The following is a 14,466-nucleotide window of genomic DNA, read 5'->3' as shown; positions in this document are numbered from 1 at the left end:
TAGCATTTCGGTTGTAAATTTACGCAATTAATGATTATTATCTATTCTTTATCAGTTTCTTGTATTTTTCGCGCTTCTGATTGGCTGAATAGCTTCTGATTGGCTGAATTAATTAACTAAGAAACGCGCTTGTAGCATTTCGGTTGTAATTAATTACTATTATCTATTTTTTATCATTTCTTGTATTTTTCGCGCTTCTGATTGGCTGAATCGCTTCTGTTTGGCTGAATTAACTAAAAAACGCGCTTGTAGCATTTTGGTTGTAAATTAATGACTATTATCTATTCTTTATCACTTTCTTGTATTTTTCGCGCTCCTGATTGGCTGATTAATGACTATTATCTATTTTCTATCACTTTCTTGTATTTTTTGCGTTTCTGATTGACTGAATTAATCAGAAAACGCGGTTGTAGCATTTTGGTTGTAAATTTACGCAATTAATGATTGTTATGTATTTTCTTTCGTTTCTTGTTGACTGTTATCTATTCTCTATCGCTTTCTTGTACTTTTCGCGCTTCTAATTGGCTGAATTGTTTCTGATTGGCTGAATTAACTAAAAAACGCGCTTGTAGCATTTCGGTTGTAAATTTACGCAATTAATGATTGTTATGTATTTTCTTTCGTTTCTTGTCGACTGTTATCTATTCTCTATTGCTTTCTTGTACTTTTTGCGCTTCTGATTGGCTGAATCGTTTCTGATTGGCTGAATTAATCAAAAAACGCGGTTGTAGCATTTCGGTTGTAAATTTACGCAATTAATGATTATTATCTATTCTTTATCAGTTTCTTGTATTTTTCGCGCTTCTGATTGGCTGAATAGCTTCTGATTGGCTGAATTAATTAACTAAGAAACGCGCTTGTAGCATTTCGGTTGTAATTAATTACTATTATCTATTTTTTATCATTTCTTGTATTTTTCGCGCTTCTGATTGGCTGAATCGCTTCTGTTTGGCTGAATTAACTAAAAAACGCGCTTGTAGCATTTTGGTTGTAAATTAATGACTATTATCTATTCTTTATCACTTTCTTGTATTTTTCGCGCTCCTGATTGGCTGATTAATGACTATTATCTATTTTCTATCACTTTCTTGTATTTTTTGCGTTTCTGATTGACTGAATTAATCAGAAAACGCGGTTGTAGCATTTTGGTTGTAAATTTACGCAATTAATGATCCGTACGCTCTGTTTTTTTCGCGCTATCTGTTCTCTTTTTTCTGCGCTTTTCTTTTTGTCCGTACCCTTCGTTCTCTTTGTACGCTCTGTTCTTTTCGATGTTTCGATCTTTCCTCTTTATTTATTCTTTCCATACGTTCCGTTCTCTCCACACGTCACGTTTTTTACGTTAGAATGTAATTTCCTTTTCTTTTTTTCAGGTCTATTTGAAGGTCAGGTCGATTTGGAGGATTTTTTTAAATAAAAGCGGTTGTGCGCTTATAATCGTAGGCTGCTGTGCGCTTACATACGTAGGCTGCTGTGCGCTTACATACGTAGGCTGCTGTGCGCTTACATACGTAGGCTGCTGTGCGCTTACATACGTAGGCTGCTGTGCGCTTACATACGTAGGCTGCTGTGCGCTTACATACGTAGGCTGCTGTGCGCTTACATACGTAGGCTGCTGTGCGCTTACATACGTAGGCTGCTGTGCGCTTACATACGTAGGCTGCTGTGCGCTTACATACGTAGGCTGCTGTGCGCTTACATACGTAGGCTGCTGTGCGCTTACATACGTAGGCTGCTGTGCGCTTACATACGTAGGCTGCTGTGCGCTTACATACGTAGGCTGCTGTGCGCTTACATACGTAGGGTGCTGTGCGCTTACATACGTAGGCTGCTGTGCGCTTACATACGTAGGCTGCTGTGCGCTTACATACGTAGGCTGCTGTGCGCTTACATACGTAGGCTGCTGTGCGCTTACATACGTAGGCTGCTGTGCGCTTACATACGTAGGCTGCTGTGCGCTTACATACGTAGGCTGCTGTGCGCTTACATACGTAGGCTGCTGTGCGCTTACATACGTAGGCTGCTGTGCGCTTACATACGTAGGCTGCTGTGCGCTTACATACGTAGGCTGCTGTGCGCTTACATACGTAGGCTGCTGTGCGCTTACATACGTAGGCTGCTGTGCGCTTACATACGTAGGCTGCTGTGCGCTTACATACGTAGGCTGCTGTGCGCTTACATACGTAGGCTGCTGTGCGCTTACATACGTAGGCTGCTGTGCGCTTACATACGTAGGCTGCTGTGCGCTTACATACGTAGGCTGCTGTGCGCTTACATACGTAGGCTGCTGTGCGCTTACATACGTAGGCTGCTGTGCGCTTACATACGTAGGCTGCTGTGCGCCAAAAAATATAGACTGCATTTGCGTCAAAGAGTATAGGCCACATTTGCGCTAAAGAATATAGGCTGCAGTTGCGCCTAAGAATATAGGCTGCATTTGCGCCAAAGAATATAGGCTGCATTTGTATCCAAGAATATATACTTTATTTGCGCCAAAGAATATAGGCTACTTCTGTGCCAAAACATAGGGTATTTCCGTACCAAAGATTATACGTTGTATCTGCACCAAAGATCATAGTCTGCTTTTGTGCCAAAAAACACAGACCGTTGTGTGCCTGCACAAAACGATTGCTTTGTTGTTTATAAATACAAATTTGTAATATAAATAACATGTTTTCAAAACAAAAAAAAGTCATTTTACAACTTAAAGAAAAAGATGAAATTACTCGGGGAGATTGGTTAAGTGATGTCCATATGGATCATTTTAACAATCTGTTGGAAAACCATTCAGATTATAAACCTGTTTCAACGTGGCGGATACAATTACCACAAACAATAAATCCTGTCTCTCCGAACAAAAACATATACAAATATTATATAGTCAACAACATTGGGTATGTAGTTATTACAATACAAAACGTATATTTATTTATGATTCATTAAATTCAAACAATGTACATGAAGATCATTTAATAATGTTATCAAGGTTGTTTCCAACATATGATTTTCAAAAAAAGAATTCAATTATATTTCCTTCTGTTCAGAAACAACCAAATAGTGACGATTGCGGTGTTTTTGCCATAGCTTTCGCCGTGTCGTTATTATTCAATATAAAACCCGAGAAAGTAAAGTATGATTGGAGTAAAATGCGTTCGCATTTATTAAAAATTTTTGAAACTAATATGATAGAGCATTTTCCACAAGATTTGCAATGTGGCGTAACACAGAAAGTGTTACCATTAGCTGTAGTAAGAGCAAAAGAGTTAGACGCAACAAAGAAACGTATAAAACGACAATATGATAAGAAGCAATTACAAAAATTAAATAATATTAATAAAAATAAACAATGTCAGCAAGAAGACAATGTACATGATAATGACCAAGTGAATTATGCACAAAATTTAAAGAAATGTGCTAAAAAACGCTGTCAAAATTATGAAGATAAAAAAAATAAAGGTGCTGAAAAGCGGCGTAAATATGAAGAAGATTCGGTTAATAATATTGTTAAACAGAGAAAACCATGTGAACATAAGAGAAAAAATAAACGAGCTAAACAGAAAGAAGACTGTGAAAATAGTAACGAATATAAGCTTGCTAAACGGAGAGAAAATTATGCACAAAAAAGAAATTTATCGCTTAAAAAACAATGTCTATACATAAAAATAAAGAAAAAGAACATTTACGAAAACGAATATTTTATTTTTTCAATTCAGAGCATGTGCAAAAAAAACAAAAAGCGTTCTACAGGTTGCACTCAGAGCGTAAGTGGCTTTATAATAAGCAATACTACCAGAAAAAAATATTAGAGTACACAGTTGCAGTGGAAAAGTGTAATCCTGTCAAAAATATTTTAAAAAATATGCAAAATTTAGATCCACAAATTATTTAAGAACTCATAATTCTTTTGAGACATATGTGATACATATTTTATACAAACAAGGTATTACTAATAGTAATAAATCTTATATTGAAAAAAGATTGAAAGCAGAACAAATTGTTCGGTGGTGTTTCAATATTAGAGATACTTTTGTTCGTGATATGTATAAAATATTAGCTAAACTCAAAAATAGATCTGAAACTTGTTTGTCTGTTGCTGCAGAATGTATTACAGTTGATGACAAAATAAGTGCATTTTGTGGTATATCTAGACATACAGCTTCGTCTGAAAATTATTTCGTTGATTCGACGTATTGTGATATTAATTCATCCAAAGTTAATGTAACGGAACCTTTAATGTTAAACACGAGAGGACAAATCGTTAATACGTTACCTTTGGTAGAAGCTCGAGCAAAAAATCGTGGTTATGCGGTACTTTATGTAAAGTTAATGATCCGCTTCTAATCGAACGATATCAAAAATTGTTAGAAGCTATAAATGAATGTACTTTGAGGAAAATTCCGGAACTAATGCAAAGAATTTACGATTGCACTGTAACAATTTTTTACAAAAATTTAGAAAATGCTAAAAAGGGTCACGCACATAGCTGTTACATTAATTTAAATCTTTGTAAAGCTATGTTTATTCCAGTTCAATTATTATCACCGCATTTCCCAAAAGTGAGATATATTAGACGTATGCTTTACCAACTATATAGCTCTTATCAAAAAATGTTACAGTTGGACGAAGCATTAACTTGTGGTGAAGTTGATAAACTACAGGAAATTATACGTTCAGCACAAGAATTAGCGGATATATACAAGCATCAGCAAAGTGATACAATTATGAGTGATGATGATGTTATTTCAAAATATCAAAATGCGTTTAAAGCTTTGAAGAAACGTTCTTTTGATACACCACGATATATTTGTATATCGTGTGAAAGACTTTGTTACAAGAAAAATATTTCAAAAGTTAATAATAATAAAGTTCAAACACGTAGAAGTAATCCAATTTGGAACGATTTAATGGCATATGTAAATCAACAAAAAATTAATCCTGAATACATATGTCATTATTGTGATAAGAAATTTCGTAGCGGACTGTTACCTGCTTATTGTATTCTAAATAATTTATTCGCAAATGATGTACCGGAGTGTATATCTTCTCTTAATGAATTTGAGAAAATACTTATACAGAGAGCTAAAGCTTTTCAGACTGTAGTTAAAATGGGAACAGTTTTTCATAAGGTAATTCCAGAAAGACAAAAAATACAAAAAGTTAAAGGTTCAACTTTTCACTTACCAATTCCTTTAGAAGAAACTTTTAATAAATTATGTTCAAAAATTGATCCAATAAATTTAAATCACGAATTATGTATCTTAGTTAGAAATATTCCAACTAAATCAAAAATTATTTGGGAAGATTTAGTGGATTTAAAAAAAATATATCAAGCTTTAAAATGGTTGAAAGTTCATAACTTTTTATATTCTGGCATTGTACTGCCCATAACACATGTTCAATTAAATTTAGGAAGTCTTAATAACGTAGAATTTCAGGCACAAGAAACAAAAAATGATGCAGAAGCTCCATTTAATGAAGAAAATGTTTTAAATAATTCCAATTTGCAAACGCAAAAGATGACAGATGATGAAGTTCAATTACATCAGCGCAAGGCTATGTTGACTCAAAAAGATGACAATGAGAGTTACTACGAGCAATATACTATATATCCATTATATGAAAAAAAAGAAAATAAAACTGCAACTGCTTTGTATCAAATGTTAAAAATTCAAGATGTACCTTTGGATAATCGTGAAAAGAATTTGGATTTGATGTGTTTTCCAGATTTATATCCATTCGGTAAAAATGGACAATATGATGAAAAAAGACCAAACAAACTTGAAGAACATGAATTTATTAAATGTCGTTTGATGTCTAAGCATCCACAATTTAGACTGAATCAACAATACTTATTTTATTTGTTAAATAGAGCAAATATTCGTCAGTTAAGTCGTGGAATTTATCATAAAATGAATATAATTGATCCACGAAGCCGTTATACGGCTGCGGAATATTTAGAAGCTATGTCGAAAGAACTGTTGGAGTCCAATTTAAATACTATATTTTCCGTACTTCGAAATACAGAGCAATATTGGCGTCGACCAAGAAGCGATTTAGATTGTATGGCTCGACACTACGGACCTGCAACATGGTTCTTAACGTTAAGTCCTAGTGAATGGTTATGGGACGATTTAGGTGAATATATTCGTGAAGTTAATGGATGGCAAGATTCTTCGTTGAGTACTAGTGTACTTGTTGCTAAAGATCCTGTATCAACGTCGAGATTTCTTGATAATAAATTTCGAGCGATGATAGATTTTATTTGTTCGAAAGATTTTCCGATCGGAGAAGTAACGCACTATTTTTGGCGACGAGAATATCAAAGTAGAGGCATACAACATTTTCATTTATTAATTTGGATAAAAAATCCACCAATTTTTGGAGAATCTTCTGTAGAAGAAGTTTTAAAATTTATTTCGCAATACATTAGCTGCAAAAAGCCAGATAAAAATATTGCACCATTATTGTACGGTCGTGTTGATAAACATCAACGACACAGACATAATGATTATTGTTTACGATCGAAAAAAGTAGGACGAAAAGTTATTCGTAGGTGTCGTTTTGGATTTCCACGACCTGTTACTGAAACATTGTATATGAGAGATGTAGCAACTGCAATAGCAGGTAGAAAGCAATTGAAACATAAAAGTAGATTGTATGATCTTCCTAGAACAGAAGATGAAGTTGATATTAATGATTATAATCCCGTGCTTCTTACTGCATGGGAAGGAAATATGGATATACAATTTATTGGTGAAAAGTCGACCTTGCTTACATGGTATGTTACTAAGTATGTAAATAAAGCGGGTAAAAGTGAGTTATCTAACTTCGATCTTGAGAGTTTTAAAAATAATAAAAATAAATCATTGGCCAGTGTTCTGTGGAATTATGGTTTACGATCTATAACTAATAGGGAATGTGGAGCTCTTGAAGCTGCAGATACATTAATGAGTATTCCTTTATATGGAACTGATCGTAATACTACTATTAAATGGTTGAACGTTAATCGTATACGACAGAAAAAATTAAAAAGTCGTAAAGAGATTGAAGCTCTAGATGAAGAATCCACAGATTTATTTTGTCCGGCTTTAGTAGATGATTATTATCCAAATAGAGTGGAAAAATTGGAATCAGTGTCTCTTTACGAGTTTGCAAAGTGGTATGATGTCACGACAACGGAGCCAAAGAATAAATTAATTGAATATTATAAAATAGATAATAAACATTTTCTTAAACGACGACGATGTGCATGTCTTATTAATCACTATAAATACAATGTTGAAACACAGCCCGAAGATTACTTCTTTTCTTTACTGCTTATGTTTAAACCATGGCGAAATTTAAACGATCTTAAAGATAATTGTGACACTTATGCAGAAGCATTTGAAAAAGCAAAATTACATCTTACAGGGGCATTGCAATATCATGAAAAAGTACAAGAATTGCAAAAAGCATTTGAAAATGCAAAACAGTTGGTTCAGCAAGTTGATGAAGAATTACAACAAAAGAATGTGTCTCAGGATGATCCTGATAATCCGATTGGTATTCAAAATATAGAAGCTGGTGAAGCGATGCAAGATTTTAGAGATCTTGGTGAGAAAATAGATAATATCGATGTTTCAGAAATGATAGCAAAATTAAATGCGGATCAACTAAGAGTATTTGATAGAGTCATTGATACGGTAAGGTCGAAAGATTCGATATTACGTTTATATGTTAGTGGAGAAGGTGGAACTGGAAAAAGTTTCTTAATTAAAACGATTAAATGTTGGATTAAACATAATCTCAACAAAGATACCGCTTTAGCAGCACCTACTGGTATAGCAGCGTTTAACATTGATGGTTTGACTGTTCACAGATTACTTCAATTACCTGTTGAACATGGTCAGACTTCAAAGTATAAACCATTGTCTAATCATGTATTAAAAGTTTTACGAAGTGAACTTAAAGAAGTTGTTCTCTTTGTAATTGATGAAGTGTCAATGATATCAAATTTGGTTTTAATGTATATACATTTTCGATTGACAGAAATATTTGATACAAATGACGTTGAAGATGGTTGGTTCGGTAAAAAACACATTCTTTTATTTGGCGATTTACTTCAATTGCCTCCTGTACGTGAAGATTGTATTTTTGCGCAATTATCAAATGATAAAATTAACAAATGCATTGGTTCTATAACTGCTATTAATTTGTGGTCTACGTTATTTCATTACGATGAATTGACGATTAATATGCGTCAGCGAGAAGACGATACATATAGGCAATTGTTGTCAAGAATTCGTATTGGTACATTGACAACGACTGATCGTGTCGTACTTGAAAATAGAAAAATAATTTTTAAAGGTGATTCTTTGGAATCCAGATTAAAGGAATTATGCGATTTTATTAATAAGTGTTCATCGGACGCTGTTTGTCTACTACCTGCACGTCATATGTGTGACGCTCTCAATACAGCTATGTTAAGTCGCATTGATTCAAAAGAGATATTACTAATTGCTGAAGATACAATTGACTGTACTTCATATTTAAAAAAAAAAGTATTAAAAGTATTATCGAATAATGACGATGATAATTCTAAAACTGCTGGACTTTCAAAAGAAATTGTAATTAAAATTGGAGCAAAAGTTATGATAAGGCGTAATATCGATGCTACATTGGGTCTGGTGAACGGTACAATAGCTACAGTAGTTTCAGTTGTACGAGATATATCTACTGATTGTGTGGAAAAAATTAAATTGCTTTTACCTTCAGGATTAGAATATTTGATAGAAAGAGTAAACGTTAAATTTGAAGTGGTGGATAAAGCATTTGTTGTAAGAAAACAATTTCCACTGTGTCTGAGTTATGGAATAACTATTCATAAAAGTCAAGGATTGAGTTTACAGACTGCTGTTATTGATATAGGCAATTCTATATTTAATTGTGGTCAATCTTACGTTGCATTGTCTCGAGTAACAACTGTGGAAGGATTGCATTTGATTAACTTTGATCCTTCCAAAGTGACAGCTGACGAAAAAGCTATTGACGAGTACAATCGACTAAAATATAAGTACAAACCAGAGGCAGAAATAATTACTATGCAAAAGGAACGTCGTATCAAAGTGAAAGATATTCTATGGATACAATCTAAACTAGTCGAAGCCGTTCAAGAGAATGGTCAGCAAAATCAAATGTTACAAATAAATACCACTTGGGTTTTACGTGGTTTTGAAAATACAGAAAATGTTGTATGTTACGCTAATACGGTTATACAATGTCTATTTCATTTAAGTCCTATTAGAAAGCAACTGCTTAATTGTGATAAATCAAATATTCTACGTATGTTAATGCATAGGTATGAATATGGAATGAGTAATTTAAATACATATGATGTTCGACAAGATTTAGGAGAATCGTTTTCGATGAATATAAAACTAGATGGAATCAAGTTTTTAACAACTTTGTGTACAAGGTACGAGTGTATAAGAGAGTCAGTAGAGCATGAAATAACTTCTACTATTCGATGTGTTACGTGTCAATATACAAAAACAATTAGTTCTAATAATTTATTTATTTCGATACCTATTATTAATTTTAACAAACAGAGCTATAATCTACAAGATTTATTTAATGTTACATACTCTCATTGGTATCAAACTGATAACGGATTTTGTGATAATTGTACAGGAAATAGTGTATTGTTTAAAAAAGAATTAACGTTGACAAAAGATATAATTATTATTCATTTTGCAATATTTTCGTTAAAAAACGAAAAAATCGTAAAAGCAAAACGTAGATGTAATATATCTCAGATTCCAACGGCTACAGTATTAATAGCTGAAAAATCATATAAAGTTATGAATGCTATATTTCATTTTGGTTCAAGTATTGAAGAAGGAAATTATAGAAGTATTTGTAGACAATCTAATAGTTGGATTGAAATAGATAATGAGCGAATTAAAAAAAGACAATGGCCCAGAGGTGCTAAAGATCTTTATATACTTTTTTTACAAAAGATTGATAAAAAATAAATTTATTTAACAAATTGCAAGCATGGACCAATAAGTTATTAAATTAAAAAAATAAAATAAAATCTGATTGATAGTTAGTTTAGACATTTATGAAAATTTTGCTAAAAAAAAGAATCTCAATAGCTCTGAATAAGAAACCTTGCGTAATGATTAATAACAATGATGGAATGAGAAAATATTAATATCTTTGAATAGGAAATTTTGCGAAATAATTAAAATATTGGTTACTGTACGCAGATAGAAGGCTGCTGTGCGCCGACAAAAGGTTGCTGAGCGCCTGAGACCATTATTTTTATGAAAACGTTACAGGTCTCAAATGTAACATTGCAACGGAGAGACGAAAAGTATTAATTTAGTGCGTCTCACAAAAATGGGCGTTGGTTTTAAATATTGGTTGCTGTGCGCAGACAGAAGGCTGCTGTGCGCCGACAAAAGGCTGCTGTGCGCCTGAGACCAATATTTTTATAAAAACGTTAGAGGTGTTAAATGTAACATTGCAACGGAGAGACGAAAAGTATTAATTTGGTGCGTCTCACGAGAATGGGCGTTGGATGGGGCCCATTCTATTATATATGTCAAAAATTTTCTGGAAAAAAATCAATCAATAATATACAAGCTTTAAACGGAACCTATTTAGAAAGCGATTGGTTGGATTGTTGTTAAAATCCGAAAATCTCAAGATAGCTAAGAATAAATGACATGTAGTGTAATAACATGGTTAGTTTTGCTGCATGTTATATGTAAAACGCAAAATACTAACGTGTCTCTATTGATATAACCCCTCAACATTACTCTTCCCAAAATAAAACAGAATGTGTATTTTAACCAAAAATAATACTCCCAAAAATAATTTCTCCAAAAAAATTTTCCCCCAAAAAAATCCACAAAAAAACTACAAAATGACTAAAAAAAAATTTTAACAAAATAGAACGTAAAATGTGTACATTAATATTGTTGATTATAAACTACAAAATGAATGAAATCTCCTCAAAATTACCTTTTTAAAAAAAGGTATAAAAAGCGCCAAGTATAAGCGCGCGAAAAGCATTCTCGACAAACTTTTTAAGTAAAATCAAGACTCTTCCAAAAAAAGACTTCTCCAAAATCAAGATTCCCTCAAACAAAGATTTCCCAAAAGAACCCCCCTAAAAAAACTCCGAAAACCAAAACTCCTCTCAAAAAAAGACTTCTCCAAAAAAATAATTCTCAAAAAAACTCCTACAAAAAGACTACAAAAAAAAGACTCCTCCAAAATAGAACATAAAATGTGTACATTAATATCAAATACTCTCTATAAAAATAATGAGATCAAATAATTGCGCCAAGAACCTAAAGAAACTAGAAAATTATATTTAAGCAAAATCAAGACTCCCCCAAAAAAGACTTTCATCAATCAATATCAAATATTCTTTATAAAAATAATGAGATCAAATAATAGCGCCAAGAACCTGAAGGAGCTAGAAAATTTTAGAAATTACAAACCCATGTGAAACCGTAAAACGTAGACCTAGGTTCGCCCCGATGATAAAACGTAATTAACATTATAAACCCATGTGGAACCGTAAAAACGTAGATCTAGGTTCGCCTCGATATGATATAACATGGTAATGTAAAGAAAGAAAATTATATTTAAGCAAAATCAAGACTCCCCCAAAAAAAGACTTTCATCAATCAATATCAAATATTCTTTATAAAAATAATGAGATCAAATAATAGCGCCAAGAACCTGAAGGAGCTAGAAAATTTTAGAAATAACAAACCCATGTGAAACCGTAAAACGTAGACCTAGGTTCGCCCCGATGATAAAACGTAATTAACATTATAAACCCATGTGGAACCGTAAAACGTAAACCTAGGTTCGCCCCGATATGATATAACATGGTAAAATGTAAAGAAAAAAAAACTTGGCGCTGCGAAACCAAATCTTTAAAATCGAAAAAAACAAAAAAAAAAAAAATTTGGCTCTATGGAACCAAATCTTTAAAATAAAAAAAAAAATATTGAATAGAAAATGTAAAAAAAAATAATAAAAGTAAAGAATTTTAATAAAAATATTAAAATTCAGCAATGCAACAAATTTTTTACCTCCTTAAAAAAAAGATGGAAAGAGGGTGAGGGAGAAAAAACAAGAAGGGTGATGACATAAAAAATATGTTTAATATAAAATAAAAATATATTGAAAATGCGCAATGCAGCAAATTTTTTGCCGTCCCACTTTTACAGACTGCGGACTGTCGGATGTATTATCTTAATATACATCCGGTGTGGTTACAAAAATCTGATGCATAGCACATCGTAAAAAGCAAAAAATTATAATTTGAAATTTTAAAGAATGTTTTTTTCGATTTTAAAGATTTGGTTTCGCAGCGCCAAGTTTTTTTTTTCTTTACATTTTACCATGTTATATCATATCGGGGCGAACCTAGGTTTACGTTTTACGGTTCCACATGGGTTTATAATGTTAATTACGTTTTATCATCGGGGCGAACCTAGGTCTACGTTTTACGGTTTCACATGGGTTTGTTATTTCTAAAATTTTCTAGCTCCTTCAGGTTCTTGGCGCTATTATTTGATCTCATTATTTTTATAAAGAATATTTGATATTGATTGATGAAAGTCTTTTTTTGGGGGAGTCTTGATTTTGCTTAAATATAATTTTCTTTCTTTACATTACCATGTTATATCATATCGAGGCGAACCTAGATCTACGTTTTTACGGTTCCACATGGGTTTATAATGTTAATTACGTTTTATCATCGGGGCGAACCTAGGTCTACGTTTTACGGTTTCACATGGGTTTGTAATTTCTAAAATTTTCTAGCTCCTTCAGGTTCTTGGCGCTATTATTTGATCTCATTATTTTTATAAAGAATATTTGATATTGATTGATGAAAGTCTTTTTTTGGGGAAGTCTTGATTTTGCTTAAATATAATTTTCTAGTTTCTTTAGGTTCTTGGCGCAATTATTTGATCTCATTATTTTTATAGAGAGTATTTGATATTAATGTACACATTTTATGTTCTATTTTGGAGGAGTCTTTTTTTTGTAGTCTTTTTGTAGGAGTTTTTTTGAGAATTATTTTTTTGGAGAAGTCTTTTTTTGAGAGGAGTTTTGGTTTTCGGAGTTTTTTTTAGGGGGGGGGGGTTCTTTTTTTGGGAAATCTTTGTTTGAGGGAATCTTGATTTTGGAGAAGTCTTTTTTTGGATTTAATAAATACATCATTGATATTTTTATTGGGAGAAGAAAAAGATGAATGTAGATTGACACCAAAACGGAAACGATCAAATGCAACGTCACCGATAACAGCATCGACTCCAATTAAATCAGCGTTAAAACGATCACACACCATACCGTCCACATTAAACGAGACGCCTAAGTTCGTGCAACAACAAATTTTTTTATCAAGGGAACGTTCACACTCGCATTCCATTGAAGACGTTTTCGATACCGCAGACGAACCGCTGGTAACATCTATTCGACAAAAGTTGCGAACATCAGAAGGTTGGAAGACTCTTCAAACTCATTATGGACCGTTGGGACAAAAGTATCTAGGCGCTGTTTTGAGCGGAAAAAAATCTATTAACATCGATAGCGTTTACGGAGTTTATTTCAACGACAATGGAACGATGATTGGCAACAAGCGTGTTGATTTAGATAAAAATGATAATATATTGATAGATGGTAAAAAGTATCCTGGAACAGTGGGACTTTACGAATTGATTTTCATGAGATTTCCCGATGAGAGCAGTTATACTGATATCGATAAAGAAAATTATAAAAGTATACTCATGGCAACGAATGCACATAAACGTGACTACAATTCTCAAAATCAAGTAAAAAGTAACAAGGGTCACAAATATAAAAATATAATCGCTTCTGTGCTGAGTAAAAAAATTGGACAGGGTATACCATACGCTGTAACATTAAACAATAATAAAATCGATTATGTTCATTGGGATGATCCAAACGAGCTCGTAGATCGTCTTCGATTGCTCGAAGCCTCACGTTACGCGGGCCATAACGCTCACGACAATGAGATTTTATCAATTATTGAGGAACTTCGCGAAGTGGGGCTTATTATAAATTGAAGTATGCATACACAATTTAATCATTTGATATCGAAATGCCGATTAACAAGTTTGGAACACTTCTTAAAGATGGTGGAGGAAGTAATACTAATCAACATTATCGATATAATGCGTTAGTTAGAAATTACGTGCGCGATAACGCTGTCTGTGTAACATCCACTGATTACGACGCACGATCACGCAAAATTAAGCATGTAGCTGAACCTTTGGACGATGATGATGTTGTCAACAAACAATATGTTCAACAAAATTTACGAATTTTAAAGAATGGAATTGTGGAATTTAATAATAATGTTCAACAGAATGTGCAGAATTTAAATGATCAATTAAATGAACTGAATAAGAAAATAGAAATACTACAGAG

The sequence above is a fragment of the Cardiocondyla obscurior genome, linkage group LG21 (genome assembly GCF_019399895.1).
Source record: "Cardiocondyla obscurior isolate alpha-2009 linkage group LG21, Cobs3.1, whole genome shotgun sequence".
In the NCBI taxonomy this organism is placed as follows: Eukaryota; Metazoa; Arthropoda; class Insecta; order Hymenoptera; family Formicidae; genus Cardiocondyla; species Cardiocondyla obscurior.
The sequence above is the reverse complement of the archived record's forward strand: the minus strand, read 5'-3'. Positions refer to the sequence as shown.